Raw genomic sequence first — 16,418 nt, forward strand, 5'->3', positions numbered from 1 at the left:
AGTGATAGAATAACTTGACAAAGTCCTTTCAAACTCACATACCGTGGGGTCCAAGTTTCCTATTATGTTAGTCATTAATCATGTTAGATTATTGGAGATGGCGCTCTCGCAAATACCTGAGGTGAGCATATTATAAAGAGAAAAGATGGGTTTGGGCTCAGTTTGGGAGGTTCTAGCCCGTGGTCAATTGGCCCCACGCTTTGGGGACTGTGATGAGGGAGCACATCATGGTGGTGCATGTGGCAGAACATTTCCCTCCCTTCATGGCTAGGATATGACAGATAAAAAGGAAGATGCTAGGGTCCCACCATCCACTTCAAGGGCACACTCTCAATGACTGGAAGACCTCCCACTAGGCCCCACCTCTTAGATTCTGCCCTCTCCTTAATAGCAGGAAGCTGGGGCTAAGCTTCCAACATATGGGCCTTCCGGACATCCTTACCCAAACTGTAACACCTATGTTGTTCACAGTGTCACCATAAACTTTTGTTTTATAAGGGTGAACAAGCTGTTTAGCTACTTTGGGTGCTATTTTATATTTTTTTAATTGTAGATATATATATCTACAATTAAAAAATATATATTTATTTATTTATTTTATTTATTTTTATATGGTGCTGAGGATCAAAACCAGGGCCTCATGTGGGGGAGGCCAGCGTTCTACCACTGAGCTACAACCCCGTATTATATTTTTAATAAACTGCACTTTAAGCATCTATCATGCACTGAAATGGCTTTCTGCAATATAGATTGTGATACTGTGGTACTTCTGTGTGTTAGGGTTTAAGTAGAGGAGAATCTGAATTTCAATCTTATCTCCTTCCTTCTCTTTGGAGATTAATAACCATGTGACATACATTCCTAAAAACCAGATTGCCTCCCAAGGGAAGTATAAATAATGCAAAGTGGCAAAATCAACACAAATCTAGTTCCTGGGCAGGTAAGTCTAGCAACCTGAATGTCCCAAGCTGACAACCAGCTTGATGATAGTGAGAAAGCCAATACCTTTGCCCTGAAGGTCTTGGTGTCTTCAAATGGTCCTGTGGTCTGGGTTGGAGAATGTGTGTTGGTGATTGGTTCATGTTCCACCCCTTGAATCTGAGGATGAAGCAAGGTCTGCCAGAGGGAAGGGGATGGGAGGGAGGAATACTTTAAAAAATCATTATGGACTTCTCAATTCTAGTTCATGCCAGGAACTTAGAAATCACCACTTAATCTTTAAGGGAAAAGTTGAACAAACTAAAAATTCAACAAATCTTTTTCAATATATCGGACAAGTGAGGTCACAGGACCAAACACTGACCCCCTGAAAGATGGGACAGACTGGCAGACACAGAGAATCACAACTTACCAGAGGAAAAACTCACAAACAGAACATTTTATGGGAACCAGCATCAGGGAGGGAAACCTGAGCTGTATCTCACAAGTAGCTAGAGGCTTAGTTTAGAGACCTCCACAGGCACTCAGGCATGCCCCCGCCCCATACATTCATGAGTTTTACCTCCAAGAGCCTCACTGGGTTCTCATGGTGAATATTCTAGATAGGGAAGAGGGGTGGGAGGGAAAGGGAGGGAGAAGGGGAATAGCCAAGATAGGGGAATGTGATGGTCATCATGATACAAAATAGATGTATGAAGATTTGAAGTTGGTGTCAACATACCTTATATACAAACAGAGATATGAAAAATGGTGGTATATATGTATTAAGAATTGTAATGCAAAAAAAAAGAGTACATGCATAATGGCATAATTTGGCGTGAACATACTTTATAGAGAGAGTTACGAAACTTGTGCTGTAAATGGGTAATCATGAGTGGAATGCATCCCACTATGGTCTTGTATGTAAAAAACACATAAATAAATAGATCAATCAAAAGAAAAATCCCTGTGTGTTCCTGGCAGATGGAGGGGAAGATGAACAATCTTGATAATTCCAAGGCAGTTCTGTCCTACACCAAGCCTGACTTCAGGAGAAGCTCTTTAACCAGAGCCTAAACTGCTGAGGTTTTCAGGGACTACTGACCTGGAGAAAGAGAAATACCTAAAGCTATTCCATTCTACTTATCCTGTCCCACCTAACAGGTGGACACACCTGTGAAGTTTACAGTCCAGGGGCATGGCTTTACCAAAAGACTAAGACCTAATCATGAGACTCTAGAACAATTCTATTCTCCACGGTACCTACCACTATCTTCCTAAAGGCCTATTCATTGTATTTCCTTTGTTGTTGTTGTTTTGTTTTGTTTTGAAATACTGGGGATTGAATCCAGGGATGCTGTACCACTGAGCTACACCCCCATGGATTTTTGATTTTTATTTTGAGACAGGGTCTTGCTAAGTTGCTGAGCCTTGTGATCCTCCTGCCTCAGGCTTCTGAATTGCTGGGATATCAGGCGTGCACCACCACACCTGGCTCATCACGTGTCCTTTTTCCACTACTTCATGTCCAACTTTCAACAACAACAAAACAAAACATCACAAGGCACACTAATTCCTTTTTTCTTAAATTTGAAGAGGTTAAATAAGCATTAGAACCAGAGTCTGATGGTGGCAAGAATTTTGGAATGAACCGACTAGAAACTTTTTAAGATCATGATTAATATACTAAAGACCTTGAGGAACAAAGTTAGACAACATTAAGAACAGACGGGCACTGAAAGCCAACAGGTGGAAATTCTAAGAAAGGGTAGTCGGGGAAGGGGAAAATGCTAGTGATTAAAAAACAGACAAATCAACAACACTAGAACAGAGATGTGGAATTCCTCTCCAGTCATCAGTAGTCTTAATGGGGTGAGGAATCTCTGAGACTGAGCCTGTGACACTAGAAACTGATAAAAAAAAAAAAAAAAAAGCAAATAGGGCCAGAAAGAAAACAATAGAATAATATCTAAGACTAGTAGAACCGCTACAAAAGGTGTAACATGCCTGCAATGGGAACACCAAACAGAAAGGAACAGAAGCAATATTTGATACAATAATGACTAAGAATTTCCTCCAAATTAATGTGAGACACCAAACTACAGATCCAAGAAGCTCAGAAAATACCAAGCAAATGGAAATTAATCTTACCTATGGAGAGCAAAATTAAGAATGATATCTGACTTCTCAGAAACCATGCAAGCAAGAAGAAAATAGATTTTAAAGAGAAATATTTAAGTGTTGAGGGGGAATAAAACCCACCAAACTAGGATTCTACACACTGAAAAAAAATATTATTCACAGGTGAAGGAAAAATAAAAACTTTCTCATACAAACAAAAAATTAAGGGAATTTGTTGCAAGTAAACTTGCCTTACAAGATATATTAAAAGAAGTTCTTCAGAGAGAAGGAAAAGGATATAGGTTAGAAATTCAGGTCTACATTAAAAAAAAAAAGAACAATAGAGAAGATTATATATATATATATATATATATATATATATATATATATATATATATATATATGAAGGTAAAATAAAAGCTTTTTCTTAATTGATAAAACAGATAAGGGTTTATAAAAATCTTATATAAAAGCTTATATTTTCATTTATTAAAGAAAATAGTAGCAATGCCTAGCATGCACAAGGTTGGGGGTTAGATCACAGCATGCAAAAAATAAATAAATAGCAACAATGTATTTGACCATGTAGCCATAAGTATGCTAATGTGTAAGTGAAATGACACAAAGGATAGGATAGAGGAATTGGGATTATTTTGTTGTTATAAAGTACTTGAACTACCTGTGAAGTGATTATTATTTGAAAATGGTAATGTATATGGCAAACTACTAGGGCAATTACTTAAAAAATAAAAGAGAAAGAGAATAAGAAGAATAGCTGATTTGTTAAGAAAGGAGAGAAAATTCTCTATTTTATGTAAGTGGAAATACGCACTACTCGTGTTTTGTGTGTGTGGCAGCTGACATCCAGCATTATCCCAGTGGTGAGATTCACCCACACTGCTGTGTAGTTGTAGTTTGTTAATTCTCACTACTGCATTGTCATCCACCTTATGGATAATGAACAACTAATTCATTCACTGTTCTGCAAAGCAACATTTGGCCTCTTTCCAGTTTGTATCTATTATGAATAGTGCCTCATGAGGACTCTGGTCCACATCTTTTAGTGAATGCACGTACACATGTCTGTTAACTATGTATGAAGAAGTACATCCCTGGGTCCCAACGTTTTTTGATCAATTTTTCCAAAGTGTTAGTACCCATTTATGACCTACCAGGAAATTGTAGGAAGTTTCCATTTGTCTACTTCTTGACCAACATGCATGGTATTTTTCATTTTAGCTTACCAGGTTGTGTGTATGTGTGTGAAAGAGGCTGGGGGGGGCATTATATTATAATTTTAATTTGCATTTCCCTGAGGGCTAATGAGGAGTCATCTTTTCATGGATGTATTTTGTCACTTGAATATCCTTTTTTTTTTTTAAATCCAAATCCAAATCTTTTGTTTATATGTCTGTTGGATTGGCCAGATAATGCCTATGGGGAAGAGCAAAAGACCCCATCTCAAGTATACCTACTGGGGATATTTTGAATAGGTTCTTCAGAGAACATGCAGACCTCTGCAGACACAGGAATGGCTCTGTAAAGCTGTTCTTCATTAAAAAAAAAATTTACATCTATCCACATTAATAAAAATAACCAGCAATACCCGTGGAGTACTCTCTCTGAGATTTCCATAGTGCCTAGCTCACCATTGCTCTATTGATCCTGTCTCCAGGATTATTAATAATAATGACATCCATAATATTACGATACCATTACCCATTTTTACGTAATAGCATTTCCCTTTTGTAATAGCATTAACTTTGCCTTATCCCATGGCTGTGCCGAGAGCTCTCAGCTATTATCTCCACGCTCACAATGTCTGACAGGGAATTATTACTCTCTTTCTGTAGATGGGGTAGTTTAGATTCAAATGGTTAAATAACTTGCCCAAGGCTAAATGGCAAAGTGGCAGAGAGGTGACTGGGAATTACTTCTGCCTGAGTCCAGAGACAGAGAGGAAATAAAAAATCATAATTTAATATCAGATAGTTAAGAGACAGGAATACCCAACTCTGTGCAGTTGCTCTCTGCATGCCCCATAAAGGCACCATGAGCACCTGCTGCCAGGAACAAAACATTCAGAATGAATAAATTCTATATTTTCAAGATGGGAGAGGTCATAAATGAAGAATATCATCTCTGAATCTCCAGAAGCAGCTTCATCCCTAGTTTTAATGAGACTCTATCTCAAAAATAAAAATAAAAATTCAGCCTGTTCCTTCTGTTAGAACCCACATTGCTATGGTCTTGATGTGGTTTGTAACCAAAAGATTCATGTATTGGAAGTTGGGTCCTCAGTGTGGTGATGTAAGAAGTGAGGTGACCTAGTAGGAGGTCATTGAAGGCATTAACCTCATCAGGGATTAAGGCAGTTTTTGTGGGACCCTGAGTTACTCCAGGAGAAAGCAGGTTGTTATAAAACCTGAGCCTGATCCCTGAATGGTTCTCTGGCTTCCTCTCTGGCCATATGATCTCCCCTTACATTCATACTCCTAACATTATGGTGGCTGCCAGGAGATAATGGAACCAAGAGAGACCACACCATAGCCAGGGAGATGTTGTTTGGATTTTTCAGCTTCCCAAACTGTGAGCTGTAGACTTCTTTTCTTTTTAACTTCCTAGCCTCCTCAGGTATTTCATTATAGTAAATATATATATATATATGTATATATATATATATATATATATATATATATATTTAATAAACATATATATTATCCCATTGCAAATCATCCAAGAAGAGGCACTGGGTAAGATCTTCAAAAGGCAGAGGACTCAGGCTACATTCAATGATAAATCATTCCTATTTTTTAATTAAAAAACAATTAGGTGGTTTTCAGATATTATTTTTTCCTCACATTCAAATTTTACTTCCAAGGCTTGCGAAAAATGGAATTTAAAGAAGTGTAATGCTTCCAGTGTGCAAAATAAGGCAATCAAATAGCATGTAGACAGGTATAACACTTATAAACAGTTTAACATAATATATAACATTCAAAACTAAAATATTACTTGATGATTGCCCTGTGATTCCTAGCCATAAAATATTGATGTTATTCGGTAACAGTTTTTTAAAAAAATTTTCTATTCATTCCTTTTCCATCTTTGCTCTGCTGTGGATAATTAGCCCAGCTTTTTCACTCTCCATTCTCTCCGTAGCAAGTTTTGATGGCATTTTCAAACTGGAGTAGATGTATCCCAACAGGGGAAGGCTCTCCAGGTGACGGGGGTCGTTAAAATAATTAGTAAAAGAAACCGATGGACCTGGATCCTCAAAATTCTTGTTAAAACTGCCCTGCCTCAGAAAGAGCCTTCAGTTGAGCCTTCTTTTGGGTTTCTTTTGCGTTCTCTTCTCATTGTCACCAAAAAAGACACCTTCTCAACCACATGGCATCTCACTAGAGAATATCACCCAGGGTGTAAAGACTTCTCAAGCACCAAAGAAAAGGGGCGATTTGACAATGTGAAAACCTTGCAGTATAGTTGTGCTGTCCTTATCAACACGGTGCTAATAATTCCAACCCAAAGAAAAATTGCTAACATCAGGTGTGATGGTACACATCTATAATCCCAGCAGCTCAGGAGGCTGAGGCAGGAGGATCACAAGTTCAAGGCCAGCCTCAGAAATTTAGGAAGGCCCTAAAGCAACTTAGCAAGACCTTGTCTCAAAATAAAAAGGGCTGGGAATGTCAGTAGTTGAGTGCCCCTGAGTTCTATCCCTGATTTTGAAGGTCTCAGGAAGGAGCACATTATGATTTCCAGTTTGTATTTGTATTTTTGTGGCAAGAAGCATGATAGTGTGGTAAATAAGTGACTTGAAGCAAATTTTCTGACTGTTAAAGAAGAGTTTGTTCTTACATTTTTTAAATGGATGGCAGTATCAAATTATTGTGGTGTTTACACTTCATTGGATATATTTAAAAGAGTAATGTAACCATTTTATTTCAAAATGTTACTACTTGCAGGGCTGGGGATGTGGCTCAAGCGGTAGCGCGCTTGCCTGGCATGCGTGCGGCCCAGGTTCAATCCTCAGCACCACATACAAACAAAGATGTTGTGTCTGCCAAAAAACTAAAAAATAAATATTTTGAAAATAAATAAATAAATAAATAAATAAATAAAATGTTACTACTTGCAATGTGCCAGCCCTTGAAACTATTTTTTAATTATGGTGACCATTTTATATGTTCACTTGGCTACACAGTTTTCTAAAAAATCTTTTAGGTGTAACTCAAGCAAGAAAGTTTACTAGTACCATTAGAGGAAAAAAGATGTTCCTCCTGCTTTTTCCTGGGTTTACCACTTGCGCCCTCTGCTGGTAATCTGAGTTTCTGCTTTTAAACTGGTAAAACTCTTTTCCTTTGTTCAGTCTTTTTGTAATTGTGATTAAAATCCCAGCCCCAGGAAGTCCTGACAAGACCAAAGCTGCCAGTAATGGCTTCAGTGGATGAATTTGGTGACTATTTGAAAAATCTGTCCACAGTACACAAACACAAAATCTCAGGGACAAAAAATCTGGGTGACAGCAGAATACTTAGTCTAAGTTTTAGGGAGATTTTTTGTTTGTTTGGTTGTTTTTCGTTTAGTTTTGTTTTGGGGTTGGGAGTCTCACAATGTTGCCCAGGTTTATTTTAAACTCCTAGGTTCCAATGATCCTCCTGCCTTCAATCTCCTGAGAGACTACAGGTAATATGCCCTGGAGTCTGGCTCTTCATCCATGTTCTGAATTTATGCTCTCTTTCTTCACTGACTGATCAAATGAGCTGTGTCTTAGCCTTGGAAATATCAATGACTTCAGAAGAATAATAATAATCACAACACCAGTGTCTGTGTTTACAACATGCCTCACACTGTTCCAAAGGCTTGACATAATTCATTCCCTGAATTCTCTCATTTGCCCAGTGAGGGAGGAACTATTATTATTTCTGTTAATATATGAGGAAAATGGGCATTCGGAAGTTAAATATATTGTCCAAGATCACACAATTAATAATAATATGTGTAAATTAGAATTTAGAACCAGGACACTATTCTTTATTGTTAGCACACTATTCTTTATTGTCTCTTGCAGAAAAATGAAAAAGCACAGACAAAAAGACCAGCCCCTGCCCCCCAAAAAATGTCATCTTGCCACCCAGAGATAACCACTCTAACACTGGACATGTTCCTCTTCAGTCCTATGTGTGCTTGGGAGTCTGTATCATTCTATTTGTTTTATACAAACGCTACCCTCTAGTTTTGTAATGTGCTTCGGACATTTAAAAAAGATCTGCAATTTCCTCTCGGTCACTGGTGGTTCCTATTCTCAGCCACTGTCAGCTCTGTGTGTTTCCAGGAACATGTGGTAGCTCCATTTCGTTCTGACATTCACCTTCTAGAATTTTCTCTCCCATGAGTGGCTCAAGTAGATGAGGTTGTGGAGACCCGTCCACCCAGGTCTGGCCAGGCAGAGTCCTTCAGGGCTGTTGTCACTCCCTTCCCGAGAGGCAGGGCTGAGGCTGCCAGTCAAGAGATGTCCACGCTGAACATCAAATCCAGATGGCATGTAGGTAGGAGGGAACAGAGCAGCTTCAGCACCTTGGCTTGTTCTACTTCACTCTTGCAGCTTTAGCCACATACACCCAGACGATAGCCCATTGGAGGAGCAGATTCCAATAGGAACACTCTTAATTCTGAAGCCCAACCTCATTCCAGCTCTTTGGAGGTGGGGATGAGAGGATGTGGTCATGAGTCCCTCATGATAGTCCTACTGGGTGCTTCAAGGCAGGAATCCTGTGGTGCATGGCCTCATGGGATAGTCCTTTAAGGGAACACCCTTCAGGGTCAGTCCAGGCTGGTGAAGCACCTGGGGGCTAGCCAGAGGAGGGTGCTTTGCCATACTGAGGTCTGCAGACCTGAGGGCTGGCAGGAGTTACCAGCACCTGGAGACAAGAGAGTCCTGTGGAGAGAGTCACTCATGATTCTGTGATGGCCACAGTTTGCAGAGACCCTATAGGGAGACAGCAGGGAATTCCCTTTGAACAACTAAATATAGGAATGGACAGACCAGATATAAAAACAGAACACTGATCCACAGTCTGGAGCAAGCAGTCCAAGAAACCAACCCCTCGTCCAGGATCCAGCCCAGGAAGCCAGCCTCATAGGAAGTCATATGACTTGTAGGAAGTCTGGTGGCAATCCTGGAAGCACAGCCATGACAATAACCTGTAGCAATCAAACCTGAAATGTCCAGGAATTGGTTAACAAGGAACAGCTGCCTTTTTTTTTTTTTTTGTACCAGGGATTGAACAAGGGGCACTCAACCATAAAGCTTTCCCAACCCTCTCTCCACTGTCAAGTTTCTGCCAAACCCAAGTGCTGGAGGCTGACTGCTTGCAACAACAAGTTCTATGCTTTTCTCATTTGGGTGGTCTTCATTTATTTCCACCCATGCCCTCCTTGGCACTCCAAGAGTGACACTGACAGGTTCACAGAGGAGTCTTGTGGGCAGGTCACACCCTGGGTCAAATGTCCTGGAGAACTGTATCTGGGATGTCACAAATGGGAGGACCCCTGAGAGGTGTCATATAATGAAGGTCAAGGTCAGGGATGGTAGGTCAGTCACACGCCTGACATGTAAAGTCACACATGGAGTCACACCCAGAGCCTGTTAGTGGAGCCCCTCTCTGTTCTGCCTCATCCTTCCTGACCGTGGCCTGTTCCTACACAAGCCCCGTGGACATACCACACCCTTAGATACTAATGACAGAGATTTTGTTCTAGAAACGTACTCTCTCTATCTCATTCAGGTTTTCTGTATCCCTTATGCACTTTGTGTCTGTTCAAAACTTTTCCCTTAAAAATAATCCATGCCAGTTGGACTTAGTGGTGTCCCAGCTATTTGGGAGGCTGAGACAGGAAGATCCAGTTCTGGAGTTCAAGAGCAGCCTGGGAAATGGGGTGAGTCCCTGTTCAACTACAAAAAAAAAAAAAAAAAAGAAGAAGAAGAAAAAAAAAGAAAGAAAGAAAGAAAAGAAAAAAGCTATGCTCAAGTGTATGCTGGAAGATCTTTTCATATCTTCAAGGAGAACAGTATCCACAAATGTTAACAACTGTGTGTATTTTTAAAACTAGGCAATATATTCATACTGTGACCCTATGAAAGATTTTGTTCCCATTTCTACTCTTTCGCTATCATCCTCCTAACTAACTATTGGTTAATTTTACACAAAACTATTCTGTACATTAATTTTGTACCTCAGACTGATTTCTCTTTTTCATTTTTTTTTTATTTACAGGTGATTCTTTTAGGGTTTCCAATGATGTGATCGTATCATCTGCAAGGAGTGGTAGCTCTATCTCCTTCTTTGCAATATCTATACCCCTGCTGTTTTTCTATTGTCTTATGATTGGGATATGGCTTGAGCATGTCCCTTAAGGGCCCAGGTGTTGGAAGGGAGGTCCTCAGTGCGGTGATATTGAGAGGTGGTAAAACTTTTAAGAAGTAGGACCTTGTGGAAGGTCACTGGGTCACTGCATGCTGCCCTTGGAAGAAATTGATGTAATTCTTCTGTGATCTTGGTTAGTTCTGAAGAGGTTATTATAAAAGAGCAAGACTGGTCCTTGCCTGTCCCTCTGACTTCCTAGGTCACCATGTGATCTCTTCCTCTCACGCACATCCCTCCTCTGATATGATAGGACCAGGGGTGTCCTTGTCAGAGCCAATGCCATGCTATTCGGATTTTCCACCTCCAAAACTGTGAGCTAATCCAGGCACAGTGGCACATGCCTGTAATCCCAGTGGCTCAGGAGGCCGAGGCAGGAGGATCTTGAATTCAAAGCAGCCTCAGCAATGGCAGGGCACTAAGCAACTCAGTGAGAGCCTGTCTCCAAATAAAATACAAAATAGGGCTGGGGATATGGCTCAGTGGTCAAGTGCCCCTGAGTTCAATCCCGGGTACAAAAAACAAAAAAACCAACCAACCAACCAACAAACAAAAAAACGATGAGCTAAATATACTTCTTTCCAATAAAAGTATCCAGCCTCCTTTATTTGTTATAGTATTGGAAATGGGACTAATACAAGTATCTAAGTATTTGATTTTGTCTCTGATCTATGAAATAATTTAGGAGTGTTATCCCCCTCCAAGGGGCTTGAAGTGTAGCTAGTGGTAGAGTGCTTGCCTAGCATGTGCAAGGCCCTGGGTTCAATCCTTAGCACTGAAAAAAAAAAAGTTGTTTTTTTTTTTTAATCTTAATATAAGAGACTAAGTTCAGCAGTCTATTGATTTCTAGTTTGATCAGAGAAACTGGCCTGACTTACATTTTGAAATTCATGTTGAGATTTATCTTGTATCTACAATATGATCAAGTTTTCATAAAATATTCCAAGAATGTTGTTCCCTAATTGTTGTTCATGAAGTTCTATACATGTCCTTTTAATCAACCCTGTCCATTTTCTTGTTCAATTTTTTTTTTTCCTTTTTTGGTGATGGAAAGTGAATCAGGGCCTCTCACATGTTATCCACACACTCTACCCCTGAGCTCACCCACAGCCCTTATTCAGATTTTGATATCTTTAACTGATTGTTTTTGTCTGCAAATCAATCAATTACTAATACTATCCCTCCTCTCCTCCCCACCCTGTCTCTTTCCAGTTCTGGGGATTGAACCCAGGGCATTTTGCATGGGCACTGTACCACTGAGCTACACCCGCCTTGTATTCCACCTCCTATTACCCTGCATTTTAACATACTTAATGGGGTCTCAGATCAATAAATAGTCTGTTCTTCCTTTCAAATAATATAACCACCTTACAAGGTGCTACTCCCAAAATATGTTTACTTTGATTTACAAGTCATTGTTGTCCAGTATTTCAGTTCTATTTTATAGCTACATAAATTTGTAATATTATTATTATTTGTATGTAGTTAAGGTTTGTTAGCTGTATCCTTATGGTCACCATGTTATTGTTCACCAGTTCTTCTTGCATCTCAGACCTTCTGTCTGGGATCATTTTGCTTCTTCCTGAAGCATATCCATTTGATAGTTCCTTGTTTTGTAGCAGTAGATAACTAATACAGAATGAATTTAAAAACTTATACAGTTTGTAAGTTCATAAGGAAAAAAAATTGAACCATAAAATGGACAGGGTTAATTAAAAGGGCATGTATAGAACAGTAGGAACAACAATTAGGGAATTGATATTTTGTATTAGTTATCTATTGCTGCATAACAAATGACTTCCCCTAAACACAACATTGTAAATCATCAAATATTTGTTATTCTCACCCAGTCCCTCCCTCCCTTCTTTCCTTCCTTCTTTCCTTGACTTCTCTTCTCTCCCTTCCTCCCTTCCTCCCTTCCTCCCTCTCTTCCTTCCATTCAACAGGGTCTCATATATTGCCCAGGCTGCTTTCAAAATCCTGGGCTCAACTCTCCAGAGCAGCTGGGACACCAATGTGTACCACCACACCAGCCGTTCACACAGTTTCTGAGGGTCAGAAATGTGGGTGTGGTTTATCTGGTTGCTTTTGGTTCATGGTCTCTCTGGTGCATGGTCAAGTTGTTGACTAGGGATGCAATTATCTGAAAGCTTCATAGGGTCATTCATGTGGTCATTGACTGGGGGCTTTAGCTTCTCATAAAGAGAACTTCCAGTAGGACTTAAGGGTTATAATAGCTTGTCAGCCAGCAACCCAGGCAGAAAGCAAGCAGGAAGCTACAGTATCCTTTATGACCTGGTCTCCAAATCACACATCATAATTTCTTTTATATATGTATTTTATATACATATTTTATATACATATTTTTATTTTTTAATATTATTTATATTTTATATACATATTTTTAGTTGCAGATGGACACAATACCTTCATTTTGTTTATTTATTTTTATATGGTGCTGAGGATCAAATCCAAGTGCCTCACATGAGCAAAGTAAGCTCTTTACCACTGAGTTCCAACCCAGCCCACACACCATAATTTCTGATTCTTCTTGCATACCAGTCATTAAGTACAACTCACATTCAAGGCAAAGAGAATTAAAAATTTGTAGACCTACTTTGAATCGTCACAATATTATATTTAATTAGTATCTAATCTGCTATTTAATATACCTGTTCTGATTCTAATTCCAAATATTAAATCTTTTATTACTAAAATTTTTAATTACTTAAAATGCACCTTGAGGGCTGGGATTGTCGATTAGCAGTAGAGTGCTTGCCTAGCATGGACGAGGCTCTGTGTTCAATCCTCAGCACCACATAAAAATAAATAAATAAATAAAGATATTGTGTCCAACTATAACTAAAAAAATACATATTAAAAAAATGTTGGGGCTGGGGATGTGGCTCAAGCGGTAGCGCGCTCGCCTGGCATCCGTGCAGCCCGGGTTCCATCCTCAGCACCACATACAAACAAAGATGTTGTGTCCGCCGATAACTAAAAACTAAATATTAAAATTCTCTCTCTCTCTCTCTCTCTCTCTCTCTTTAAAAAAAAAATGCACCTTGACATTTTATTGTCTATTGTTCTGCAGTCAAGCTTTGTTCTGCCTTTTTGTTTCCAAGATGAAATATATCCTTTTAGTATTCTGTTTCTGATATCTCCATACTTGAAGTCCTTAGTTCTAATACTGTTGTCTACTGTTTTTGCTATTTCTCATTTATAAGGTCTTCCCTCTTAATTTGTTTGCTTTTAAAACTTTTTGTGAATGAACTTTGGGAATTTGTAGTGGGAAAATTGGAAGGCCTAATGCACCTCAAGGTGCATTTTAAGTAATTAAAAATTTTTTTTCTGAGAAAATTTATCTCCACCTGTGCTAGCATACTATGGGTCCTACTAATCTGGGAAATTATAATTTGTTGACCAATATATATATATATTATATTATATATTATATATTATATACATATATTATATATTATATGTATATTATAATTTGTTGACCAATTATAATTTGTTGGGCCATAAAGGTAGACTGAATTTAGAGCTGCAAGTTATGTTTGATAAGAATAAACATCACAAACTCTTAACCAAACTTAATAAATGTAAACATTTTTGGTTATACATACTCATACACACAGATGTATATATGTACACAAAATGTAGTTTTAAGGGAAGAATTTGCCTTCATCCCTTCTTGCTCATTATCCTAGAGTTGGTGTGTATAAAATTCTCATCCATATTTTTAATATGAATACATATTAAGTACTATCTGTATGTATAGGTTGAGCATTCCTAATCCAAAAATCTGAAATACTCCCTAACCCAAAACTTTTTGAGCACAACATGATGCCTGCCACAGTGGAAAATTTCACACCTGATTTCACAGAAGGGGTGGAAATCAAAACACAGGTGCATTAAGAATGCTGTATAAAATTACTTTCAGGCTGTATATAAGATATATATGAAGAAATGGATTTTTCATGTTCAGACTTTGGTCCCATATCCAAGATTTATTGTTATGTAAATGCAAATATTAAGGAAAAAAATCTGAAATCTGAAACATTTCTGGTCCTAAGGGTACTCAATCTATAGGAAGATATATGGTTTGTTTTTATATTTAAAATGTGTAGGCAACTTGCTTTTCTTCTCTACATCAACTTACCCATGGCTCCTGACAAACCTATTAACAATGTTGAAGTGAATATCCAGAAATGACCGCTGTGGCCTTCTGAGAATGGGGGTCACAATCCAGGTGGGAGAGAAATGACCACCAGAGGGGCCTTCACTGAGAGACCTTCACTGAGGACTCTTCCTGAGAGTGGAGCAGAAAAAAAAAGTTCAAAACAAACAGGGAGGAAACGAGTAAACACAGCAGCACTAGGGTGGACAATCCACTTCTGGGGCCTAGACCTTCTCCAAGGCTGGCCCAAGTGGCTTAGGGGGGGAGGAGATAAGTGGGCGGTGGCCTTGCAAAATGAGGGCGGGGCCCGCGTGGGAGCAGGGCTGGGTCAGCTAGCCCTCCCTCAAGAGTCACTTTGGGGCTTGTGGCAGCGCCTCCTGTCGGTGACCAGAAGGAAACACTGTCTTTCTCAGTCTGGTATTTATATTCTAAACAAAAAGAAAAAGAAGCGAGATTTTTCGTGGCGTAGAAGGGACGACTGATCTTGCCCAGGCCTAATTTGTGCTTTATGACACTAACCCCAATCGTCCCATTCTGCAGCTGTTCGCGAGGAAAAAAAGTGAGTCTTGACCCCGACGTGACTTGAACACGCAACCTTCTGATCTGGAGTCAGACGCGCTACCATTGCGCCACGAGGTCACAGTGAGCTGAGGACTCAGCGTCGTTAAAGGCCTCGCTCTGCCGGCTCGGCTCCCGGGTTGTGAAGGTTCGGGATGGAACGCGCGTTGCCTCCAGGACTCCCGGGCCAGGTCAGGAAGAGCGGAGCTCAGGAGCGTCGCCTCCCGAGGGCTGGAAACTGGACGCCTCGGAGGCAACGGGGTCTGAACTGCGGCGCCGCAGCAAAGCCGTCACCTGGCGGCCGACATTCGGCTCCGCCTCCTCGGCGTCTCCTCGAGTGACAAGCGAGGGGACGCCGGGGGCGGGAGGAGGAACTCGGGGACGCTCTGGGCACAAAGGGATCCCCGGGCCGAGGGGACTCCGGGAACGCGCAGTAGCTGGGGCTTTGGGGGGGCGACGTCCCGGCCTGAGGCAGAAGGGAGGCGGCCTGGGGGCGGGGGGGGGGCCTGGGCAGTCCTGAGTGGTCACTCTCCGCGTCCCCGTCTTGTAAAATGGCGACGGCCACTGTCGTGTGGGTCAAAGGACCCTGCGGCGAGGCCGCCAAGACCCGACGACATTCAGAGGCCCGGATGCGGGGCTTCCGGCGGCCCGGGCCACCTCCTCTATTGTCCCCTTAGGAGGAAAGAAACGCTGGGACAGAGGAAGGCGACGCTCAAGGCTGGCAGACAGCTGGGACCAAGAAGATGCCGAGTGTGGCGGTGCACGCCCGTAATCCCAGAGGCTGGGGAGGCCGAGGCAGGAGGATTGTGAGTTCAAAGCCAGCCTCAGCAGTTTAACGAGGCTCTAAGCAACTCAATGACCCTGTCTCAAAATAAGAAATATAAAAATGGTTTGGGGATGTGGCTCAGTGATCAAAAGATCACACACCCACATATATATTTCACATATACGTGTGTGTGTGTGTGTGTGTGTGTGTGTGTGTAAACATTTCTTTAAGGAAAGTCAGAATGTATTTGGAAGAAAATTAAAATCCTGGACAATCCCACCAGAGTATCTACTGCTACTATTTCCATTGCTGTTTCTTCTTCCAGATTTTTACCTTCTACTTATACCAAATATGGATGACCCCAATGGATGGCTCCCATACATACAGAAAAGTTATGTTTAATTTTTCACGAAGTGCCAGCATATAACCAGCACCCAAATCAAGA

The 16,418-nt window shown here is 40.5% G+C and overlaps 1 non-coding gene across 1 annotated transcript; it reads right to left on the minus strand.

Annotated features, from left to right (window-relative positions):
- Nucleotides 1-15,216: 15,216 nt before the first annotated feature.
- On the minus strand, nucleotides 15,217-15,288 carry Trnaw-cca (transfer RNA tryptophan (anticodon CCA)). Its single transcript has one exon. It is a non-coding gene; the product is annotated as a tRNA-Trp (tRNA).
- Between the last annotated feature and the right edge of the window lie 1,130 nt (nucleotides 15,289-16,418).

Source organism: Urocitellus parryii, chromosome 7, assembly GCF_045843805.1.
Source record: "Urocitellus parryii isolate mUroPar1 chromosome 7, mUroPar1.hap1, whole genome shotgun sequence".
Lineage (NCBI taxonomy): Eukaryota > Metazoa > Chordata > Mammalia > Rodentia > Sciuridae > Urocitellus > Urocitellus parryii.